This window comes from Triturus cristatus, chromosome 6 (genome assembly GCF_964204655.1).
Source record: "Triturus cristatus chromosome 6, aTriCri1.1, whole genome shotgun sequence".
NCBI classification, from domain to species: Eukaryota; Metazoa; Chordata; class Amphibia; order Caudata; family Salamandridae; genus Triturus; species Triturus cristatus.
In genome coordinates this window covers 1,406,626,212-1,406,651,100 of record NC_140589.1, presented here as the reverse complement: position 1 = coordinate 1,406,651,100, position 24,889 = coordinate 1,406,626,212, and positions in this window count along the sequence as shown.

Below are 24,889 nucleotides of genomic sequence, written 5' to 3'. Positions count from 1 at the left end.
TGAAGCAATGAAGCATTCACTATCTTGGTCCAGAGTTTAAGTAAAGACGTTTTAATCTTCTTGAAGTGGTATATGGTAGTGGGTCGCCGCAGTTGTTCGAAGATTTGAGTGCTGTTAAAATTTCAAGATAGGCATTTTCATCAACAGGTTTGAATGTGTTCCACGATTCATTGTTTTTTCGGGTGAAATCTGTGAGGTCTGTGATCTAAGCGATCAGAGGCAGAGTAGGGCTATTTCAGGTATCATGGGAAGGTGCTCAATCGCCATCTGGAAATCACTTTAGATAATTTTTGTCATTTTGGGTGATCCATCAAGCAAGGGTCAAGAAATAGCGGGGGTCCCAAAACACATCTTGCCCATTCAGTTTTCAATAGGAAAATTAGACACAGTAGTTTTTAAGAAATTAAGATAAAAAGATATAGCTATTACATGCCACAGAGGATCGTGGAGCCAACAGATCTGGAGCTAAGATCTTATTGGCCAACACCACATCAACAAAGATGTGATGTCTATCTTTTCTAGACTCAGGGACTCAGTACCCTGGCCTGTAAACATATTAGTGGCAGGGTAAGTATATCCTGCCTCCTAGGTCTAGTGGAGGTGAGGTCCCAGAGAGAACCACCATGGGACAAAAACCATATTTAAAAAAAAACAACATTACTGTGACTTCGCTGAGGATCTGTGGGGAAATGTAACCCCTCCCCCCCAGGGTGGCCCATTGTATTTTATAGGAAGGAGGGCATGTGGCCCCCAGCCTCCTTGTGGCCCTGGGGACCTCATGGGCAATTTTAAAATTGGTCCTGCCACCCTCTCTGAGCGATATCAGACCCCATGGGCCCAATTTCCTGGGTCCATTAATTAAAAAGGGTTGGAGTGTGCGGGCTACTCTCCCTAAGTCATTGTATGGCCCCAGGTGGCCCATCCCAGGGACATTGTACTTTCCCTGATCCCAAGAGTGCAGGCAGGGAAGGCTTATGTGAATCCATCCCGCGGTAGCAGAAATTTGCAGACAGCAAAAACACAGAATTGTTCCCACCTGGCAGAAGCAAGAAGAATAGCTACTCTTGCCAGGTGGGAGCAATGCCTGCTCCCGCCGCAGCCAGGATGATTCCCGGCAGGGAAACATTAAAGATTCTGTGGTGTGCCCTGGTGGACACTGAGAAACCCCAGTTAAAAAACAAAGTGTTGCTGGCTCCTGTGAGGACCATGGGCCCACTTGAAGGGAGCTGGCAGGCCCGTGGGAGGCCCTGGGGCTCCCTCTGTGACTCTCAACATAAAGAATGTTGCTGGGGCCCTAGGGGGCACTGGGGCACACCATGTTTAAAAAGTAATTTTGTTGCCAGCTCCTGCATAGGGCCATGAGGTCCCCTTGTGGCTGCCACTGAAATTTAAATTGGCGGGTGTTCCGGGAGGGACTGGGATACCTACAAAAAATAAACAAAACATTGAAAAAGTGAATAATAAATGAGTGGATGAGCAGCTCATTTCTTATTCACTGCTCCTAGCAGGGAGTGTGCCATAAATGCCCTTCATGGGCTAACTTAGATATATTTTACTGCTGATGGTACCCTCACTCTCAGCAGGGGTACCTTTAGCATTTATTTTTAGCTATTGTGGGGGCTGCAGGGAGTGCAGCAGCCCCCCAGAAATACTTAAAAAAAATTAACCTAGATTTCCTTGGGTCAATAGAATATGACCCCCTGAGAAATGTTTTGATATTTGTAAAACTTTCCAGTGCTGGAGCTTTTGCTCTTAAGCTTGGGTATACAGAGAGTAACTATAACTCATGCCCTAAAGTAACTATAGCTTGCACCCTTGCTAAGCACAGCTAATTATCTCACATATTAAATCATTCATGACATTTTCTATGACATCATTGATAACATCATTGACATTATTGATACTACAACGTCACTTTAGCCTTTGTTTTTTTTTCAGTGAAGCAATTTGTATGTATATAACATTTTCTGACACCAAAAAAGAGATAAGCACTCCAGGGCACATTTGGAATTCTTTATTGAGCAACAACACATTTTGCGGTGTCAAGATGAGTAAGTCCCACCACCTTACAAAATAATCAACAAATCTATGCAGAAACATAAAAGAGTTACTGTCCGTTACCATCTACATTGGAACCTGGATTGAGCCGAGGACATAATATGATATTAGCAAATCATATCAATTACTTCCTTAACACACATATCATATGTCAAAATATACTCCTCAAATATGGACCAAAACTTTTCAACATATTACCCACTGTCAGATTAACTATTTTGTGTATGCAATAGTCAGTGACAGATTAAAAAAATCAAGTGAATGTTAAAAACATAAGAAAATGGCTTGGGTGTCTGAAGGCATTGGGCTCTATGCGTAGTCTGTACACCGAGTGCTGACTCTGTGTAGTTGGGGCTTCCCTATCTAATGGGGCTTGTGTGTTGGGAGGGAATGGGCTCTACACACAGTCTGCAAAATGAGTGCAGACTGTGCATAGTATGGGCTTGTCTACCGAAATGGGGATGGCCGACATATAGCGCTCCTACACAGCAGGTAAGCCTGCGCAGGCAACCAGCATCCTGCTGATTACTGCCTTTTTTTCGCTCCACAGTACCGCAAGGGGGGCAATGACAAACCTACAACATTTTTATTTGCACCACCTATACCAGATGCAACACCACAATATAATGCATTTAAATAAGGTAGGCCTACTGATTTGTTTTTCAAAAGGCTAGGACGTCAATATATAAAACACATGACTATTGGCTTTGTCAAAGGATTACCACATCAATATATAACAGGCAGGCACACTGGCTTTGTCAAGGTTTACCAAATCACCATATATCTTGCAGACATATTGGCTTTGTTGATGAGTCACCCTATCACTTAATCAGCCACATGTCAGAATGTATCACTAAAACCAATGGAATCAATAACCATAATCCAATTAGATTAATATAAATACACACACTGCAATGTTCATTAACCGTCATTGTAAATTAAATATTTTATGTAAAGCAGTCCAGATCAAAACATCCATAAACATGTATTTGAATCTTTCTTCAACACTCTTCAGACCACCTAATGTTGTCTTAGAACTAACCACAAGAGGTCCCCGCACTCCAGAGAAAGAGCATACAACTCTAGCTCAGAGTGCTTTGAAATTGATTGAGTTATCCTGGGATAACGCATGCAATGACCCAGGAGCCTTTCTGTGATTTTTTAAAAACCTTTAAGGGGTGCGTCTCTGCTCCTTGCAGCTTCCCAGCAACACTTACATTTATCATTAGTTGTACCCTTGCCCTTCCTTGGGCCACCACGATGACTAAAATATATAAAGCAAAGCCCAAGCAAGGCTTTATGGGGCACTACAGCCAAATGCATTGATTAGTTATTGAGCAAGCTCACCGCTATCTTTACTGAGGCGGCAAGGCCACAGCTCTTTTTCTCTATCTTTTATTTCATGTTTTTTTTTTTACTCATTCACCTTGGGCCATACCTTCCTATGCCGCATCCTCATTTGCAAGGTGAACTTAGACAAGAGGTACTTGGCTTTCTTCAGCTTACACCGGTACATTACCCACTGTCAAAATGCAAGAAGAAAGGATGAGTAAAATCATCGAACAAATATTTCTGTACCACCCAACAATATCCAGGAAAGCGGTGAGAGGATATAGTCATACTGATTTACCAACAAGCTAGTCACTTTCATTCATCTCCTCAAAGGGTTCCACATTTTATATCTCTTGGCCGTTGCATCTATAGAATCTAATTTAGAAGTATATATTATTATGTTGAACCATTATATAAAACATTTTATCACATTTTTTATAAAAATCATACAAGTGTACATATCATAAATAAACAGCAATTTAACTAAATAAACATGCGTAACATAAAAATATATCAGCTGTTAATTTAGATTAAAAAACAAACAACAACAGTTAAAACAGTCAGTTGCCAGGTAGAGCAATATGTGAGTTTACCATCATCATCATAGTAGGCCTGAAACCTGAAAACACAATGCGAGTGACTTGCATAATGAAGGCCAGACAAAATATAAGTAACACAAAAGCACAGTTTAGGTGTAGCTAAAAGCTGTAAAGAAAGAAATGCAGGTCTAAATTGTCTGAATTTTTCTGGAACCAAAAGGGGCCGTAGGTAATTATGGTGAAGAAATGGGAAAATTTGGACAAATGAGTACTATATGCATAGTATCACAAATTGAAGTGTTATCGCAACTACAGAAAGGTAGGTTAGATGGTTTAAACCTGATCCCTTTTCGGGAACATAAGCTGATGGAATATATCTAGCCTCAGATATGTCAAAAGACAGCAATGCTGGTTAGGCATGTCCAGGAGGAGGCAAGGCTCAATCCCACTGACAGATTCAACCATTGCATACATGCACATAAACTGCTTTAATAGAGCAGAGTTCTCCTGTTCGGCTGACACCCTCTGGGAGAAAGCTTGCTTGACCCAAGTAAGATCATTTTCCACTATACCCCTGGGATCGGTAAATAAACCTGGCTGCCCTAGTTCATTAAAAGATTGTTTAATATAGTGCAACCATGGGATCTGAGCTACATTAGCTGATGCCAAGCAGTCCGGAAGACTGAGCCTACTTAAATATGTCTTCCTTGTACCATACAGAACACCAAAGTAAAAGCAGGCGAATAGGAATAATATTTGTAATAAAAGACATGCCCAATTCTCATGGATAATTTCAGCAGGAATTCCCTGTAGCACAGTCAGTAAATTCCTCAAGAACTTGTTTTCAGTCACCTGAACATGCTCAATAGTTGCATACCCCCAAATCGCACTGCCAAAAGTGGCCATCGGAATAAATTTAGCCTTGTATATATCTAACAAACGTTTGGGGGGCTTATGCCCAATACAACTGGCAACATCTTATAGGCCAGAGATGGCCCTTGGTAGGAATCCCCCCCCCCCCATTTTTCTTAATGCAAGGTTTCCAGCTAGGACCCAAGTTAAGTAGCAATCCTAAATATGAAACATTTTCCACCCTGGTTAAAACCTGTCCCTGTGCTGAAAGAATACAGGATTTTGTATTAGAGCAATTCAGTACTAGATGGAGCAGCAACCGAGATCCACTTCCTGCAGATTTCTCTTTGTGCCAGAAGAACCATAAAGAAAATCAAATAATCAACTCTTGTCCTTTCCCAATGTCGTAGGGCCATCTAGGGCACCTAACATAATAAGGAAGAAGCTTATCTTCACATTTACTCCCAGAATACTCGCCATGACATTACCCACACTTTCGGTCAGGTTGCATCAACCCCGTCACGTGAACACTGACAGGCTGTAGGGGGAGACGGACGGAGAGAGAGAGTCAGTCCTGTGAATCACGAATTCTATTTCCACTCCTGACGTAGCACGTTGCCTTGTGCGTGCTGTCGGGAAACCCTGATATAGCCGTAATGAGCCTCCGCCGGACTGCTGATTATTTGACTTGCAAATGGATTCCATGACAAAGGTCGCGGTCTGAAAAGGGTGCTTGTTGCACCAACATTTACTTTTCCTGTAATTACTTCGTTTGTGGGGCTTTCGCATAAGACACTACATTTTTCCCCCGTTGGTGAGACCGGCTGAGTTTGCGGACTCATGCGGGGGAGAAGTGTACTGGAATTGGTAAGGAGAAGTGTAAGCTTCTACATCATCCTTCTCCCTCCCTGAAAAGAGCAGAGATGTGCTTTTGCATTTCCTCCGTTGGCGAGTCCTTTAATGCAGCTCATGCGGAGGAGATTTCTGGGGACATTCATTTGACTTTGAGGAAGTGAAGAAACTCCCATTTCATTTACTACAGTCATTGATGACATTTTTTGGGAGGTACTTTCCTAAAACATATATCTGGCTTAATATTGGAAGTGTTGCACTTTACAGGCTTGCAAATCTTACAGCCTGATATATTCATAGTACATTGATGCCTTGTTATTCATGGATTCGCTCCAAGTTGGCCAAGAGGAGTTGGCCTAACGGCTAGGGCGCTCAACCTCGGAACTGGGTTCGAATCTCGGTAATGACGCTGAACATCCTGTGATTCTGGGCAAATCACGTAATCTCCCTGTGTCTAACAAAAAATGTTTTGTGTCCTCATGTAACGTAACTGGTGCTATGTAAAGGCCTTTGGTACCTGATTGGATTCGGGTCAAGTTCGCGCTATATGAAACTCTGCAAAAAAATAAGAGCAAAGATAATAAGCAGTGGTATTTTCTTTGTTGTTTTTGTGTTCTATAACAGGGGGGTCAGTAGTGGGTGATTGGAAGTCTGACGCTCTGTTCCTCTGTGATTCATTCTTACCCACTAATAAGGGTGGGTGTGTTGGTCAATGTGTTTTGTATTGTTACTGAAGTTGTGTAGGCTTTATCAATGAAAGACGTTTCATTTAAAACTTCTGTGTTGTTGTTTTCCTGTTGCAGCACTCGTGTTGGAATCTCGAATACACCCTCTCCTTCCCTGTTATTGGGTTGAATATTTTCTTTTACAGGGAGCTCATAATAGACTCATATACTTATCTAACCTCGTCTGCTAATTTTGATAAGTTTCTATCTTGCATAAAGGATACCTCACTAATCTCTCTCTTCATTCACAGATCTCCCTCCTTGCAGTCCCCAACCTTTCCTTTCCCCGCCTGACCATCCCAAGAGTCTGCGCTATAATTATAATCCAGACTTGGGACTGTCGAGAGGTGGACACCTCTGAGCATCGGCACAACCTGAGGATGAACCAAAAACGGGGAAACTTTCCCAGAAGTGCTGACATTGCACAAATATATGTAGGTCGCTCACCTTCTCACGGTCACATTTTGTGTATTTTTTTCCACCCTTTTTCCCCATCTTCGAGATCATGTAAAGTGTTCAATATGCCCTGCGAAGGCACAAAAGATGGTTTTCCCCTAAAAACGTGGGTTTAACAAAATTGTATAATGTGTGCATTGATTCTTGCCATAAGTCAATCAACTGTGTCCTCTGCAAGTTTCTTCTTCAAAGCTCTTCTGGCAATTCAAAGTAACCATCTGCCATCTCCACCAACATTCAATACCGCATTGAGACTTCCTTTCCCTTGGAATCTTCTGCATCAAAGATCATTCCAATTTGTTGGTGTTCCCAACCTCATTGTTCATGTTTTGGATCAGCTCTCAAATTATATATACTTGAACCTAGATATATTCCGGTATGTATTCTCATGGAGTTCAATCCATATAAGGGGTATGCCATCTTACATAAATTGACCCCAACTTTATATACCTGACTTTTTAATAGGTAGAGCCAACTTATTCCTTGCCCACTCCAAAGTGCTCGGGGAGCACCAGATAGGTGCTGATTTGCTCTAATAAGACAATCTTGTATTCTTTCTAATTTGCGCTCACATCACAGCCATTGACTGGAGCACTTTTAACCTCCCCTTCCTGTAGTATTTTGTATCTCCGAACTCATACAGAAAGTGGGTTTCACTAAGGGCGGGCATTGAACTCTGCTCCGCCAGTGGTGTTTGTGATATTTTTTGCCAAAAACTCAGATTCTGCCACGTAGCAGAACTTGACCCCACCGCCCACCCCTGTTGTAAGTAACATTAGGCTGCAACAGTGACTAGAAGGCTGTAGGATGTTACAGCACTATCTCAAGACACCAATAATATTGCACTGCAGTGGAAGAGCTCAGAGGTCAGTAAATCCCGGGTACATACACCCCTCTCCTGGCTGTTGCTATGGTTCAAGTCCAGTTTCACTGTTGAACTGTACCACAGTGCGGCATTAAGGGGTCTGGCTGGTTGCGACTGTTGGCGGTTTGTCTTATTTAGACATTACTCTGCACAAAATCGAATATGCCATGAGAAGGTGTTAATAAAATAATACATCTCTAGGGGTTGTGGAGTCTCTGGGGGCATGCATTTTAGTCATCTGATTCCGTCGGAGACTGAACCCCCCTCCGTGAGCGGTGGTTCGTGCTGCTGGTTCCTACTTCCTCCCCGTAACTATGGGTGTAGCGGAGGGCGAAGAAGCTAGCGGCATTTCCAGGGCTGCTGTCACAGCTGCAGCACATTGCACTGCCTGCCTTCCTCCGCCACAGATACCAGCAAACCTCCGGGTTCGAAGGGATTATTTTCTGCCGCTGCCCACAGAGATCATCATGTAAGGCGCGATGGCTGGCAAATAGGTGGAGACCGGCAGGTGAAGAGACGTCAGCGGCGACACAGGCTGAGGCTGGACAAGGAGAACCTGCTGCAGGAGAAGGAAAGATGGGAGACCAAGCTCAGTATAATGTATGTGGCAGGGTCTGCATATGACCCAGGCGTTGCCGGGTACAGAGACCTGGGTGACATCACCACCCAAGGCCACAAGAGCTGCTGTCACAAAATTTGTGCCAACCACAGCACTTCCTCCTCCTACTATTCTTCAGCATGGCAACCCTCTTCAGCCCAGCTGTAGTCACCCCAACCTTGTAGTGCCTTATTCACCACAGCCATACTACATACCTAATCCTTCAGCTCACCTCAGCAAAGGCCTCTTTCTCCAAGCCCTCTTTGACCCCCCCCCCCATCTATCATGAGTAGTCCTTGATTTCAGTCCTCCTATAATTTCTAGGGCAGAGAAGAATTCTGTGGAATTCCACAGAGTTTTTATCCAACTCCACAGAATTCCGAGTAGTGCAACTCCCTGAACTCTGCCCACCCCTAGGTTTCACCACCTCTAACTTCTTTTAGCATGGCTTTTAAGAGTATACCAATGTCTGAGCTATCTGGACAATTGAGAAACATTCTGCCGTTTTTCAAATGAAAGGCCCAAGCAAAATATCTGCTAATGTTAAGCCCCCCTGATCATGCCTTCTGCTGAACTTTTTCCAGGGGATCCTTGCTCCCTTTGAGGCCCATATAAAACTATTGATGTTTCCTTGTAGCCGCTCTAACCCCACCCTCTTGACATATAGAGTGATAGTATTATAGATAAACATGAGTTTAGGCAAGATAACCATCTTCTTGATCAGATTGATTCTACCCAAAACAGTCAGTGGAAGATGAGCCCAACTCTTCATCAATTTAGTTGCCTCAGCTAGTGCTTTAACAAAGTTTATTTCTGGAATCATTCTGAGATTCTTTACGAACTTATGACCCAGATATTTCATCTCATTCCAAATTAAATCATTGCCCCCAACAAATTCTAACCCATTATCTCAGCTTTTGTAGTAGTAACAAAATAAACTGAAACCTTTCCAAAACCTGTAGAGAGCTGATCTATGGCTGGAAGAGCAGTTTATAACACTGAGGTATAGATCATGAGATTATCTGCATACAGGGAGATGTTTTTATGCCACCCATTACATACAAATGGGGCAATAGGCAGTCTCCTGCCTAAGTTTACATGCCAGAGGCTCGATATATAAATTGTTTGGCAGAAATTCAGTCTCAAATTGCACTGTTTTAGAATTGTTTGCAAATAAATCCCATTGACCTTTTTGAAACCTTTTGTTGTGTCCAAAGTCAGAACTGATTGTTGGACCCTAAATGTAGAGGTGAGGTCAAATCGTGCTGATAAGGGCATTAGTTAATTAATGGAAAAAAGCCCTTCTGATCTTCATGCAGCAGGTTTCCTATTACTTTATTCTGCCTCCCTGCAAGTACCCTAGCAAAGATGTTATAGGCAGTATTGAGAAGTGATATGGGTCCGTATGATTCACAGTATGCTGGGTGTTTCTCTGGTTTGAGGATTAGGGTAACAGTAGCTTCCTTTCAGGAAGGCAGTAATGGATTTCCTTTTTTTAAATCTCCCCAAATAATTTTGTCATTGTCGGTAAAACTATGTCACCAAACGCACTAAAATTTCCACAGGGAGACCATCTGGACCTGCCGCTTTCCCTTTTTTATGAGGTCTAATTGCAGTTCCAACATCGCTTTGAATGATGTTACTGTTCAGAGTCCCTTTTGCATCCTCTCTAGGTTTACCCAGTAATTTGAGGCCTAGCCGCTTGTTAATCTTCTCCTCAGTTGTTTTTAGGTACTCTTTATACAGGTCTTTAAAAAGCACGAAGAAAGGCATTCTCAATATCCTTGCTTGCTGCTAGTTAGATATGAACGAGACTCACTACCTTTAATTTCCCAAATGTTATTTCTAGCTTGTTCGGATCTTCCAAGTCAATAGCTTTCCACAGTTCTGCCCATATTCAAAATGAGCCGTCATACTTGCTTCCCACCTTTTTCTTACTCTAATCTCTAGTACCAAAGTGAGTTTCTCTATCAATTCTAAAAGCTAACCCTTTGGTGCTAATTTCTCATTGCTTCTTATGGGTCAAGCTAGACATTGTTCTTCTACTATCCTCATTTCAGACTCCAAAGTGTTGTCTCATCTTTATATCTTCTGCTCTTAAGTTTAATAGGATAGATATATTTCCTGTCACAAAGGCTTTAAATGTATCCCATACCATGTTTAAAGGGGAAATGCCCATGTTAAATAAAAAAAAACTCATCTACCTCTACTCAGAGATCCTTTACTACTGTCACAGCTCACCGCGGGCTCCGCCGCCGAACACTGATGACGCTTGCGGCCCCTGCGAGACGGTAGCGAGTCCTAAGAAACTACAGTACCCAGAATTCCGGAGATCGGCGCACCAGCGCCGACGTCACGACGCCCGTCAGGGAATCCTCAAATACTTCCGGATTCCCGATGAGCAGTGCTGCTAATTCCGGATTGAGAGCTAGGTGTGGAGAAGACGCCGAGAGACGGTAGGGGTGCGGTTGCACCGGTACAGGTCTTGGGAACTCCCTATGCTTCTCTTTACTCGCCTTTGCAGTCTCCTGTATACCGGGTGCCATTTTCGGCAGCGCCAAGAAAGGGCTACATTATATATTGATTCTGAGGAGGAATTCCGCCACCCTCCAGTTTCTGAGCTTCCTGTGGGCAAAAAGGGGCCTGATATACTTTATTACCTTGCCAGCAGAGGGAGCGACTCGCAGGCCTGTTGGACGAGCCGAAATCGGCTCTTGCAGGCTTGATAAGCGCCCCCCTCGGACCAGGAAGGTCCAAGCCGCAGTTGCGGACTACACCATTTGTTTTTACCTTTAGTAGTGTCTCTGATGTCCGGGGCTGTATGAGATTAAATACAGCCGGAACCCAGAAGACGTGTACACTGTAACAGAAGGGTTTCCAAAGAAGCCCACACCATTTGGTACACGCCCTGACTAGTGTGCTTAACAGTTCGGGTGTGAAGAACCTTGTATGGCCATGGAAGGCCTGACAAATTCTGAATAGTCCTTTGTCTGTTTTGTGGCTCTGTGGTGCTTCCCTTATTCAACGGGGGAATTCTAATATCATTTCTACTTCTCGCCTTATGTAGCAGGGGCTGGTTGAGCTCCGTGGATGACAGCTCCTAAAACCCCTGTAACAAGCTGCTGTGTGTCTCTAGGTACGCGCCATGTATATAAATGTTTATCTATCCATATGCAATGTGACAACGCAGTTGTAGGACGCACTTTGTATGACCATAGTAACTCTGCTCTCCCATCTCTAGAACAAGATAGAGACCGTGGCTTCTCAGAGGCTAAACCCTGGCATAAAGAACCGTTCTTTTCCTTTACAGGTATTAGAGTGAAAGGAGGCAAGATACTTGTTGTTATAAGGGACATTGGCAGAAGTGCGTAAGAAACACTTATTGTTAAGGGTATTGATCTCTGTGTGTTTTCCTTTCCAGATCTCCCTCCCTGCTGAACCCATCCTTTCCTTCCCTCACCTGATCACTCGATAGAGTCTGTGGTTTTATTCAGGCCTTTTGAGCTATCAGGAGGTGGACCCCATAGAGCATCGTATGTCTCCGAGGATCTGCGGACCTGACAACTACCTCTTGGTCTAAAAGATGAGAGCTATCTAGAGTCCACCTTTGACTTGAAGATGGGTCTCAATTCTAGCACTATTGAGGAGTGATCTGACGGATTTGCAAGCACATGTTTGATCTCCTGTATATGGTCCCTTATGACATGGTCTATTAGAAATAAATCTATCCTTGAGAAGTGACCATATCTTTTGCTGTAGAATGTGTAGGTCCTCTTCCAGCCCTTTACCTCCACATGTCACATACGCCTATCTAGCCCATCATATTTTTGATATATACTTACATTTTAGGGGACACTGTGGATCTACTTTTTCCAGCCGATCTATCTAGTTTGTTGTCCATTATGGCATTTAAATCTCCGCCATTAAAATCAGGAAAGGATAAACCAACCGATTTAAAACGATCATCTTCAGAGGCTCAATATTATCTATATTTGGAACATAAAGCATAATTATGATCATGTATTTGCAAGTTTGTGATTATCCATCTTCCTAGTTTAGCTGTAATACTATCTTTAATCAATGCATTTATTTGTTTCTTTATCAGGGCCACTACCTTTTTAGTGCAGAAATTCTAATCTGTACAAACCATCTGTTTAACTTTTTTTGTTCCTTAAACACATACAAGCACTGCTGTTTATCAAAATTAATTTATTTCAAAATAATTATTTGCACCTGGGCATCTCTTAGATATTGCAATATCCTATCTGGCCTTCCATATGTGTGCAACCCATTTACGTAGGAATTTGTATTGACACTGCCCTAGGTCTATCTCCCGATCTCATACTCTTCTAAAGTGTTGCCTAAATAGTGCAGAGTATCACCTGCTGCACTTTCTGATTTTTTCAAATGTTTCTCCCTGAATGCTCACCACCTAATATGCTCCCTAATCCCCTGGATTTCACCCATCCTATTTGTCTTAGGTAAAACCTTATACAAAGTTCTTAATGAGGAAGTCATTTTCAACTTCTGCTGGCTCCCTGTTGTTTCTCTATTTTTCCGTCCTCTAGTGTTTCCTGTATAAACGGTATTGCTATCAGTGATTTTTGGTGCTACTACCAAAGCAGTATCCTTAGCTGGATATATCTTATGTATTGGTGTTTGTGCAAATGGGAAGATGGACTAATTATCCCTCCTAGAAGAGCCCTTAACCCCTTACTTCAACATGCTTCACAGTAAATACCTGTTCTTCTAGTCAGGCAGGTATTTTACCAAATTAACTGGGGCTTGGGATTTGACGGACCTAGTTTAAATTCCCTGGTTTGGGCCTGTTTCCTCACCCTAACCAAGTCAGCTTCATAGCAGTCAGGTTTCCGCACTGGAAGACTTCCGTCTACTGAGTCTCAAGGATCTGAACTCCTGCTCCTGCTTTTTTGAATGCATATCGCCAGTGTGTTAGGTTTCAGACTTGTTCTGCCACTGCCTCATTTCCCTTGAAAGGGAATCCTTGCTGTGGATCCTCCTCAGGTCCAGCATGACCCTTATCTAGTGGTGAAATCACCACTCTCCACACTCACTGTGATTCTGGTTAAACGCAGGAAGCCACTTGTGCACTTCCAAGCCGGCTCCCCGCTGCCTGCACAGTACCTTGCTGACATGTGAGCCTACAGCTTCCTCTTCTGCTCATTTCATGCTTGCTGGGTGTGGAGCTGTGGTGTGCATCTTGGTCACAGGGAGTGGGTGCAGCACACAGCCAATTGGGAGGTGAATTGTCAGCACTCCATTTCTCTTTTCTTCAGGATCTTGGGAATGGGACCTTATCCAACACACTCTGGCCCTGTTGCAGGGATTCTGCTTATGCACAGAACTATGCGCAGGAGACCAGGACCTCAGAGAATTGTGGTGTACCAGAAACTCCCCTCAGAACCAAGAACCCCTTATCCAACAAGCTTAGTATCCCATTCGTTAGCCTAGATCTAGCTAGGCGGTCCCAATGTATAGACAAACCAGAACAAGCGACTTAGATATTTCTCAGGAGTGGTGGGAATCCGAAATACCTGTTCGTATCTATTTGTTAGTCCACAACCGAATAATACAGACACGGTAAAGTTTAAAGAGTTTATTTTAAAAACCTCGCGTCCTAAGATGCAGTATTTTGGCTAACACTAGCAGACTAACGGTACAGATCAGAACCATAAGCATTGTTATAATACCATACAAAATGAAAGGAGCAATCATACTAATAATGACAGTGGTATACAGCCACACTCCTTTCTCTAGAATCTAATACATTATTATTAGACTATTAGAAGGTCTCTTAGGTTAACAGGAGGGACCCCATACCTTACAGATCAGCTTAGTAGAATCACATCAAAGGATCAGCTAGCTCTCTCATGCATCAGCTCTTCTGTTTGAATAAATGTAAAACCAAACTGTTCTGCAATATTAAAGACGCTTGTCCTTCAGATATTGGCAGCTGTATGTATGATATGTCTAGAAAGTGGTACGATCAATCTAATCACAACACTCTGTACCTTCTAGTGACCCAGACTCGTTCTTTACATGATGTACAGACCAAGGGCACACTTCACTGTTAAGAATGTGAAACAACAGTTTGTTATCCTGTAAGGCAAAGTCGAGTCAGCATTTCTAAAATGAATAACACATAACAACAGTGTCATGTGCAGCGCAGCAGAAACGACAAGCTGGCTTGCTAACAATTACCTTGGTTATGCTAACTTAGTGTTGTAAATAGGGCGTGGCTTAACCCATCCCAAACCCCCCATGATCGGAGCACGAACCAATAGGGATACACTTATCAAGAAGCAGAGTTCAAGTGATATAGAACGGAACCAAGGGCATGAACTATAAGTCCATATAAGGTAAGTGTAAAGTCCGAGAATGAAAAAAAGAAAAAAATCGTTAAAAAAGTTAAAAAAAACATTTTTGATGAAAAGTTAACAGCCCTGGATGAATCCTGGAGTGACAATGTCAATCAGTCAATCCATAAAGGTATATGCACCGTAATTAGCAACAGCTTCCAAGAGGAAATCATTTGAGCGTTCCGCAAAAGTATCTGCCATCCAATTTAACAACGGAAAGGAACACACGTGTGCATCAAGTATCGGAGCATCCAGCACCATGATAGGACAACTGTCAGCATCCTCGATATAACTCCTTTCAAGGAATTCAATAGCCGCCTCTCCGATATCCCAGTTACCAAGGACTCCGTGTGCAGCACCCAAAGCCATAAACCCGACACCAGAACAATCAAATTCATGAGCCACTAAGGGACACATTAGTTCATCAAAATCCGGGTCAGGTGACGCCAAGTTTGACAGGCACAGGTCCAGAGCCCATTGGAAGGGACAATCTAGGCAATGAAAGACAGGTTGCACACACGTAAAAAAGGGAAACCGGAAAGACAATCCATACTTGACGCTTAAGACCGCCAGAGGTAAGGTGCCGTAGTAATCAAGCATCCGGCTACGAAGATGGAGCAGGCGGAGCATGCTGCCTTGCAACCCCGGGTGTGCAGCCATATCGAAGTGCGCAAATCAACAAGAGGATCCCAGCCACCAAAGCGAGGAGCAAGGGGAACCCTCCGAAGACACTTGAAAAAATAGAATGTAAAAATGCGGGGATCACACCAAAAACAGTCTGGAAAGATGTCACGAGGCCCGAGCCCACAATTTTAAAAAAATGAACAAGGCCAGTCGTAGACGAAGCATTAAAGATAGTTTGAATCAAGGTTCCAAAATGGAGGGGGAGGTCAGTATTTAAAAGAGCTTGTACCTCAGTGCGTGTGTTCGCCACATTAAGAAGAAATGTTTCACGGGACGAAGTCAATGCAACCTCTTTTTTAGACAAAAGAGCCCTTATTCTGCTCATCCTATTGAACTCTGCGTTCAAGGTTGGAATCGCCGGCCAGATGGATATATCGAGTCGGCCTTGCGGGGGTGGGAAAAGGACGTTATTACAGCAAACCACTTTTTGCGAAACAGTGACTATGTAAGGAATACCCACTAGCATCCCACAGCAAGCTTCACTATTTAAAAGCAAATAACTACCTTTGGCAAGCAGCTTAAAAGAAGACGTTATAACTGGCATTGGAATTCCCTTTAGGACACAAGCTAAATTAGGAGCGTGTATATTGCAAGCGCCATGTAATTGTATATGTCTACAAACCACAGAATGATCAGGAGTGTAAGTGCATTCTTCACCTTTTAAGTAAACCTCCTTGCCATCCCTTACGCATCTGTAAGTGAATGGAAGTGACCAAACTTCGTGCAGGAACGCATCACCAAGTTGTTCATATCTGCCAATGGCATAATGCTTCATGCACAAACTAAATTTAAACAGACTAAAAGGTAAAGTGACCAATCCGTGTATAAGCCACACGGCTGAATTCAACTCAGCAACAGAAAAAGGTAAAGTTTCTAATTTTTCTATGTGCAACAATGCGTAAATTGCGTCTTTCATGGACATGAACTGCTGTTTTGCTGTCAAATTAAAAGGAAGGAACAACGATGAAATATTCATGTAATCCCAAGGGACTTTCCCTGCCTTTAACGTTTGTAATGTCCATGCAAACTGCATAATTGAACGCAACTGATTTTGGCCATGATACAACACAGATACATCATCTTGCACAATATCTACGACAGAAGAAACAATATTATCTAATGTATAAATTATAGAAGACAAAGTATTAATACTATTATCTATCACAGCCAATACTTTTTCCATATTGGCCTGGTCAATAGCACGTAATCTAGAAGCAGCTTCAATTTGCGACAATTTCCAAATTTCATTGTAAATAGCATAAGCCCATCTTTTGGACCTGCCATTTGCAGGACCCTTAATAAAATAATTCAAATCTATTTTGTCATTTAATCGTGATAAATGAAGCTTAACTGAAGTTAACGTGGAATGTTGCAGCCACGACTGACATAACTTACCTACAGATTAGGTAGTCACTGTGTGTGAAGATGTAAAATGAGGGTCAACCCTAAGTTGTGTATACCCCGGAGTCAAATCCAAAAACCGACGTGGACAGGAGTCTGAGCTTGTTTGCCAAAGCAACCAACCCTCAGGATTCAATGTTGAAATATTGAAGGTGCCATTGGAAACAAGGGACTGCAACATAGTAAGGGACAGATCTGAGTGATTCTCCCAACCAGGATAAGCACCCAGATCCGGTATCGACGGGGAATTCAATTTTTTAGATATAGCCAATCCAAAACAGGTGGTCTGAAAAATAGACAAATTCAAAAATAATATATGGTTTGGGATAAGACAGGCACGATGCAAGGCCTCCGTTCCCTGTACTTGCCATGGTTTAGTTCCCCAAACCGATTTAAGATCGATAGTAGCTTTCCATACGTCATAACCTCCAATAGCCAATTCTTCCATAAAGGATTTGGAATATAATAATTTTGTGTGTGTCAATATAACCTTAGAAGTGGGTTCTACCGCCACCTTAAAATAAAAAGAAGCAGGGTCTGACACACTAAAATCCGAAAAGTATGTGAATTTTTTCAATAAAGTGGCAGAGCTGCCAGGCATAGGGACAGGACAATGTTCCCACTGAGTGAAATTTACAACATTTCGAAAAGTATTTGCTCTGTGTAGGAAATGTGTGCCATAATGTTGAAAACAAAATTGCTCATCATAGTTTGCAGTATTTACATACAGATCTTCAGCATCAAATGCAGCATAATATTTTAAATCAGAAAACAGTGCTTCTATTGCTTGTACATCCCAATCATCTGATCGGATGTTTTGTTTAACTACATCACCCATAGAAACACGAAAAAACAGTTGGCACATTAATAACTTCGGTGGGACCATGAATTTGAAAGTTCACTGCATCCCAAGCAATCCCATCACGTACAGGCCAGGCGGTGATGTTCACAAAAGTCTGGTCTCTTTTCATGATGTGTGATGAGGAATGGGGGGCCAAAGTTCCATCAATTAATCGAATTGTAGAACGTTCATTCAGGTAGTGTCCATTGATAAGTCTAAAAAACACTACCACAAAGCCAATTGTCATGAATAAAAAAATACAAATCAGCACCAGCCAGATGTAAGTCCAAGGTGCAACCAAAAAATGTCTCTTGAACCAGGCAAAAAATATAGAAATTTTGGAAGGGGCAGTGGAAGTCAATGATTCAGTTTCAAAGGAAGAATGGGACTGGGTAAGTGCTGTGGTATGTAATAGGGGCAAAAGGACTTCTGCAGGATAAGCATACTCAGGATCATCAGGCAAACCACCAGCAGTAGGTGGCACAGGCGGATCAGCAACTGTGAGCATCACAATGGAAACCTCAGGCACGATGATAGAGGGTGGCACCACAACAGAGTTTCTCAGCATCGAAGGGCAGGAAACCGAAGGTGTCATACTATGGAGAATCGGCCACCCTGTGTAGCTTGACATTCTCAATTGAAATGTACCTGTTATCCTTGCGACCAGGAAGTGGAGGCAAAACAACTGTACGTGTACCCAGTACTCCAAGCACCGGGACTGGTGCACGATAAGAGGGGCCAAACTCCTTCTTGTTCTTCACCTTCTCACGGACCAGGTCACCAACTCGAGGTAGCCAGCCGACTACCGGAATCAGGAGCGCTTCTTCGGATGTAGAGGGCACGTGTTCCTTTGCTAGAGTGTCTCTGGCTTCTTGTAGATTCTGCAGTACAGCACAGTGGTCATCTGGGTCAAAAGGCGCGGCAGCCGCCGCCATGTCTGGACCACCAAGGTCTGGAACAAACATTCTCACTCCAAAGAGCATCATGTACGGCGTACTCCCACCCAGAGACCTTCTAGGGAGGTTATTAAGTGCACGTTGGACGTCATACAAGTGGGCAAGCCAGTTCCGGCCTGTACCTAATACCTTGGCTGTCAACGATTGCTTTAGGTCACAGTTCATTCGTTCCACAACACTATTGCCCTCAGGCCGGTATGGAGATGAAAATTTTACTTGGACCCCCAAACTTCTCATAGCTTCTTTGTACGCCTTAGAGGCGAACGCCGGGCCCTGATCAGAGTGAAGGGTACCACATGCAAAACTCCCTATAAAGACACGCAATACTTTGATGACAGTCCTGGCATCAGCACTCCTTTGTGGCCACACCCACAGAAAACGTGTGCACGAATCCACTGCAACCAAGATGTACTTGTACGCAGTATCAGAGGTAAAAGGACCGCAGTGATCTAAATAAACACACGCAAGTGGTTGATTAGATATATGCAGTTGCGTTGGAGGTGGACGCGCAACAGAAGAAGGTTTAATCTGCTGGCAAATGTCACAATGAAGCACATAAGCCCGCCCTTGTTTATACAAACCGTACCACCAGTAATGTTGCTGCAAAAGAGGCACAGTTGCCGACACTCCACCATGCGCAGACGCAACACCTTCGTGGGCAGCCGTTATCAAAGCTGGTCTGCTGTCCGCGTTGGGAATCAATCTATCACCAACGTCGTTAATCCTCACTAACGGGACTTTATCAGGACTTAAGTGATAATGGTATCGAGAAGGGAAACCTCTAGGGAAGTTTGTCCCCGTCTCAGAAGCAGCAATAGCTGCCAAGATGTCAGCATCAATCTTAGATTTTGATCTTGTAACTGCTGCTACTAAATATGTCGCCAGTGCGGTTTTTGCTGCCTCGTCAGCCAAACTGTTACCGACAGCATGGACACCAACTCGTTGGTGACCAAGAGTGTGAATCACATTCACAAGTGGCAGACTCCCTTTAAGTTCTGCCACTCGAGCCCAAAGCGTTTTATGCTTCACTGTGCCACCTTTGGAATCACGAAAACCATTCATAATCCAAAAAAGCAAATTGTCGTTGTAAGATTGAACACAATAGTAAGAATCACTCACTATAAGAGTAGTGACCCTGTGATCAGCAAACTCAAGTGCAAGCACTAGAGCATGAAGCTCCGCCAACTGCGCGGTACAATCACCCAATGACTGCGTATGCACTGCATCAGATTGGAACTCTCCATTTACGAAAGTACCGACTACAATTGCGCAAGCCGCTGAATAAGCGTGCTTCGATCCAGTTGCGGGTTGCGCCGACCCGTCAGTGTATATGACACAATGGTATTCCTCGATGGGGCGCAATGACAGAGGAGCAGGATGAACAAATTCATACTCCAAACTCTCCTGAGTCTGCAACACCGCGTCAAAGATGTATTCAACGTCAGGCGAAGCTAAGGAGGTCGCCCATTGTATCCACCTTGGATGCAAAGCCTTAGAATTCGGTACACTTGCTTTAGTGACTGCTTCCAGAGCAGGAAACGGTGTTACCACTATCATGCGCTTTCCTTGTGATAGCGCTCATTCTTTCAGGATCGCCATCTGAACTGCCGTTAAGACTTTCTCAACAGTGGAAAAACGCAGCTCAGCCGAAGTGTACAGATGAGATTTGTATGAAATGGGGACTGTGTCGCCCTCATTGAACGTTAAGTACGTGAAACCCTCCGCGCCTGGAACAATTCTAATGACCAGGTTGGTGTGGTTGTCACGAGTTTTTAAATATTTAGCAGTAAGAAGATCAGTCTGCAAAGAATACAATGCTAATGAATGCTCTGGCAGCCAGCAAGATCTGGTAAAAGTTGGTTGTATCAAGGCATAAAGTGTCTTGATACGCTGGGCATAATCAGGAATGTAGGATCAACCGAAATTCAGAAAGCCCAGCAGGGATTGTAGCCTTTTTAGTGTCGTAGGGATACGAAGGCGTGCGCATTTCTCAAGGAATTGCGGTGCCAAGCCTCGACCCTCATTATTGAGTTCGTACCCCAAGAACAACACTGTAAACTCAGCAATGTGGGACTTCTTAAAGTTAAACTTGTAACCGAAGTCTGCAAACACAGTCACTATGTTATCCACATGAGCAAGGTGTGGAAGCAACTCGTCGTCAGTCAGATAGATGTCATCAACATACGAGTATGCCTCCGGGTCTACCATCTCCAAGAGAGAGACTACGCGAGCGGAAAAAACTCCAGGGCTGTTTTTATAGCCCATCGGGAGCCTCTTGAACAATTTTTGTTTTCCACCCGAAGTAAATGCCGTCCACTCATAACTATGAGGGGCCAGGTTATGGCAATAAAAGCCATTGGATAAGTCGAGCGTGGTTTTGAAACGTTTTCTCACAAGACTATCGACGAGAGCCGAACTATGAGTATTTTGTACCGCACACGTCCGGCAATGCGAGTTTAAATGCCGGTAATCCAAAACTAGGCGGTACGACCCGTCAGGATTCGTCACAGTGAATATAGGATTATTCATGGGTGACACACATGTCTCAATCACTCCTTGATATTCCAATTGTTCAAGGATGGACGCGACGTGAGATCTTGCCGCGCGACGCATGGGGTATTGGGGTTGAGGCTGGGGATCGGACCGCAATGGAATCTCATGATTGGGAGAACATTTATCCCAGCCAACCTGATTACGATATAACGCAGGTGCAAGCACCTGTGCCCACTCCCCGGCTAACCTATTAAACTCATCCGTGGGCACTGCGTGCCCAAAGGAAGGAAGAATAACTTCCTCTCCCCTTGGAGCGTCCAAAATGAAAGCCGGAGGCCAATCTTTCCCCGCCAAAAGAATATCATAGGTGGTTGTAAGATTGTCCCAAAAAACCACTTTAATTTTGCGTTGTATGTCACCCTCAATATTAAGGACTATTTCAAATAATCTTTCCGGGGGAGCTACGCGAGTATCAGCAGTTTCAACTGTCACATAAATGTCAGTTGCTGTCGCCTCCAGAAATGGACGCAATGCTTGCCGCACTACTGTAACTTCCGCCGCGCTGTCTAGCAGCGTTAGTGCCCATGTCAGGTTCCGAAGCTGTGTCCGTACCATCTGAGGCATATCTCGCTGAGATTGCAGCAACTTTCTTTTTCTGAAACGGTGGACGTTGTCTGGCAGTGTCTTCCTGCTTGCCTTTACCGTCAGTCTGGCGGGGCTGGTATCGACCTTGAGTACCCCGTCCTCTCCCACGCTCTCCACCACCAGTGTGAGAAGTCGATGTTTCCTGTGAAGAACGAGGAGAGCGTTGTTCAGAAACCTGAAACCTATCAGGTGACTTAATACGAGTACGATCGTGCAAATCATAAGTGCGTTCACTATACGACTGTACGGTAGAGGCAGAACGAGAAACCTGTTTCTGTTGCTGTTTTTCTTGTTTTTTGGCGCGCCAACTTTGTTTAGGAAAGTTGGGCTTTTCGTCTTTTGTAGACGAACTCACCTTAGCTTGCTGTACTACATCAGGAATTTTGATGGTGGGTTTCACGCCCAAGGCACTACGTCCAACCATCCTATAGGCTTTTGCAATAATTTTTGCGAACTCCCTGGGTTTATCGGCATCATCCACAAGTTCCAGCATATTACCAACTTGGAACTGCATGGCATCTCCTTTGAGGTTGCCCATTACCATGGAACAAACCACATCGAAACTGTCGACAAGCCTTAATCCTAACTCAATAGCTGCCTCCGCACCATGATTGTCTTGGACTTTCTTGATGACGGAGGGTAGTACAGACATAGACGGAGTGCCGTAGCACTTCAAATAGGTTGCAGCAAAGACTTTGCCCCAATTGTCACAATCAACAATATCAGGGACCAGGTCCTTCGGCAAAGTAATGGTGAGTATCCTGTGTTTATCCACAGGTGTAGTATTTGGAAACACGGCTTCCAATTGATCAAATTTTTCCGCAAGCCAGTAAGGAAATTCATCCTTACTGAGGGGGCGCTTGCCGACAACCGCATTAACCATAACAGGGCTAATCACCACCGCGTGATGGTGATCAGCCCCGTGTCCAGCAACCGCAGGTGCTCCCACCTGTACATTGCATGACACATACTGCACTAAAGCCCTATGGACCGTAATCAGGGCTGTGTGTAGTGTTCGTAACTCACCCACTCCCACCGTTAGGTAGCGTGGGTGTGGTGTATATCCGGCCAGTGCCGGCCAAGTGGCCCCTGCAATGGACAACGGGCCCATTCTCGCCGGTACGACCTCATGGGGGAGGGCGCCATTAAACCAAATTGTATGCTGCCATAAAGAAATAGGTATTTCTAGCGTCCTATATGGGGCATAAACCGCAGGCACAGGCGTGACTGTATATTTGTGGAACAAATTATCGTCCGTATCCACCTCCTCAAAGGTCACCCAAGAGTAAAACAACTCATAAGGGTAGGTGGCATCAGCACTGACCACAAAGACCACAGACATCCCGTCATCAGGGACCCCATAAGCCCTCAAATGAGTGCGCAGAGGAACCCTACTATGAGCGGGAATGTTAACTGCCATAAGGACACACTAAAGAGTAACAACGATATTTACAGTAGCACTTGGGCTCAAAAGTTGTAACCTTTTTAATTTTCAAGCTTGATAGAACCTTTAGTCAAAACCTAGGTAGGTTAAACCGTCACTCTTGTTTTCCGGAAACGAGAGTGAGGGTAGTTGTGGACTAAACTCAAGTACTACTAAAGTGTCTCAGATCATAAGACCAAACGTTAGGTGCGCCATGTTGCAGGGATTCTGCTTATGCACAGAACTATGCGCAGGAGACCAGGACCTCAGAGAATTGTGGTGTACCAAAAACTCCCCTCTGAACCAAGAACCCCTTAGCTTAGTATCCCATTCGTTAGCCTAGATCTAGCTAGGCGGTCCCAATGTATAGACAAACGAGAACAAGCGACTTAGATATTTCTCAGGAGTGGTGGGAATCCGAAATACCTGTTCGTATCTATTTGTTAGTCCACAACCGAATAATACAGACACGGTAAAGTTTAAAGAGTTTATTTTATAAAACTCGCGTCCTAAGATGCAGTACTTTGGCTAACACTAGCAGACTAATGGTACAGATCAGAACCATAAGCATTGTTATAATACAATACAAAATGAAAGGAGCAATCATACTAATAATGACAGTGGTATACAGCCACACTCCTTTCTCTAGAATGTAATACATTATTATTAGACTATTAGAAGGTCTCTTAGGTTAACAGGGGGGACCCCATACCTTATAGATCAGCTTAGTAGAATCACATCAAAGGATCAGCTAGCTCTCTCATGCATCAGCTCTTCTGTTCGAATGAATGTAAAACCAAACTGTTCTGCAATATTAAAGACGCTTGTCCTTCAGATATTGGCAGCTGTATGTATGATATGTCCAGAAAGTGGTACGATCAATCTAATCACAACACTCTGTACCTTCTAGTGACCCAGACTCGTTCTTTACATGATGTACAGACCAAGGGCACATTTCACTGTTAAGAATGTGAAACAACAGTTTGTTATCCTGTAAGGCAAAGTCGAGTCAGCATTTCTAAAATGAATAACACATAACAACAGTGTCGTGTGCAGCGCAGCAGAAACGACAAGCTGGCTTGCTAACAATTACCTCGGTTATGCTAACTTAGTGTTGTAAATAGGGCGTGGCTTAACCCATCCCAGAGCCCCAGGGGAGATGCAACCCCGGGGGCATGTACCACTTTGGGGACCGGACCTCATACATTCCCTATGCCTTACTTTATTTAAAAATAGAAAATATGCCCTTGCCCAACCGAGGGGAGATTTTACAGAAAAAGGGCTTCCTGCATTGAAAGAAAAAATCTTCAGTTCTGTGGCACTAACAATATAACTCAATAACACCAGACTTTTTTTCATTTAGGGTCCGGGGTTGGCAATCTGGCCCCCAGCCCCACAAAGGCCAATGCATCAAGGTATCCCTACAAAGGGCTGGACTGGCCGTGTCGGGCACCGGACATTTCTCTGGTGGGCCACCAGGGTGGGGCCTTATTTTGGGCTCTTGGCAGGCTGTTTTTGTTACCGGGGCTGGCAATATCAGCCCCCGGTAACAAAATCAGCCAAAACCGGCTCTAGAAAATAGCTCGGTCGCACAACCGCCCTTCCGTCCCCCACCCCCCCACCCCTCCCCCCACACAGGCCGGCCAAGCAGTTTTCCAGGGCCGGTTTTGGTTCCCATTCTAGCCCTGTCCCTACACTGCCTCTTTAAATGTTTTTTGTTTTACTTTTGAAAACATGGAACTGAGTCCCAAGTCTCAAGTTCTAAAAGGTCTGCAAAACATCTCTGTTG